Here is a 1,803-nt window from a genome sequence, read left to right as displayed (position 1 = left end):
ACTCAAATGGAGCATCAAAAAGCATACAATTTTAAACTTTCCTTCGTGTAATATTACATGTCATTCATTTTACAGCAATGAGCGTGTAAAAAATACATTGAAGTGCATTGGTTTTCCGTTTGAAGAAACTGTAATTTTCAATCCACGTGTAGAATTATAATAAAATTTGTTGAAGAAAGCACGACAAGTCATTTGTTTTTTTGGTGGAACTTAATTTTACATTTATATTCATGCTCCAAATATGTGCATGAAAATAAATTTAAAATTACAAAATATTTTTTTCTGTGAAGTTCACCCTAGTTTCAACACGCCAAAATTTAAGAAACAACGAATTTTTAGTTGGAATTTCAATGGAATATATTTTTGTCCGTATGTGCCCAATTGTATACAATAGTATAACGTCAGTAAGTATCCCCTCGCCAAAAAAACTTTGAACGAGAACTCATACATCAACATTTCCATTGGAATAATACATATAACAAACGAAGGGTCCTTCACTAGCATTTGTCATTATGTGTTGATCGATTTTCATTTCTTTTAACCCTTCCACTATGTCCTCATCTCGATAGCACCCCCATTTCATCATTCGAAAGAAACATTTCCTTATACCAAAACCCCCCCTTTCGCAGACCGTTGCAATCACTAGCAACTGAGCAATCATCCGGCCTTGATTCAACCAACTTGTACTGTAATGTTAAACCAATACGCAGTTTGTTTTCATTTGATACTAGTCGTGTTTCATTTTCGACCTCGCCGCATCCATCATTGAATAATGAACAAATGAAACACGATTAACCACTCAACACTTTCCTCTGCTGCAAAATAGCTGCATATGTAGGTTCGTGTTCCGAGTTGAACCGCATTACCTTTTTACGTCATCAACGTTTGAACATGATCGTGTTTGACTGTCGATGACTCACTTCATCTACCGCTATTGATCGCGACGTCACGTCAGTCATGGCTGCCATGTCAGCATGTTCCTCTTCCATAGAGATAAGAAATCATACGCCTACTGTGTTGAAAGGTACAGCACTGCTACTCGAATAATTTGTCGTCAGCAAATTGTCTGAATTTGAGCGATCTTCAACGATGATTATATTCTATTGAAGAGGATTGCGCGGGATAAAATGCTCTTTCATCATTTGTGGAGATTGTTATGAAATTTAAGCTGGTCGGCAGGATCTGGTTCTTCGTACACGATGGCGCTCGATTTGATGTTTTAAAACAAGTAATAGCTGAGCTGTTAAACTTTCGCCCACATTTACGGGACGGTTATGCTTATTTCTATCTATCATCACGTGAAGAAATTGCTGAAAAATTTACTCAATAACCGATTTTCATGTGTGATAACTTATCGTCTGGAATTTGAATGATTTTCAGCACAATCATGCTTCTGTTTCGCGTAGATCCATGATCTTCCTAAAAATCCGGTGCATCTTGCATCTTGAATCACGTGCTTTGCACATTCCTCTTTGTCTTCACCGCAGGCATCTGTTATTGCAATGTGAGCAAGCAGGGCAAGTACAGATAAATAAAAGGTGTTCTTTCCCGCTTGAATATCGTGAAAGGAAAGCGAAAACAGTGGCGGCTCAACAGTCATTCCTTGGGTTGTTGATACACAAAACAAAGTTTTTTTTTGCGCTGCTATTTGGGCCTTGCATATCTTCATGCCAGACTTTATTCAGGCTGGTTGCTGTATACGTGCCGGCTAATGTACCTATATCACCTTTACTGGAACTGGAACTGTGTTTGTGGCGCATTTTCCCCTTGTCTGATATAACGCGTATCGGATAGAGAAGGACC

The sequence above is a fragment of the Topomyia yanbarensis genome, chromosome 2 (assembly GCF_030247195.1).
Source record: "Topomyia yanbarensis strain Yona2022 chromosome 2, ASM3024719v1, whole genome shotgun sequence".
Lineage (NCBI taxonomy): Eukaryota > Metazoa > Arthropoda > Insecta > Diptera > Culicidae > Topomyia > Topomyia yanbarensis.
The sequence above is the reverse complement of the archived record's forward strand: the minus strand, read 5'-3'. Positions refer to the sequence as shown.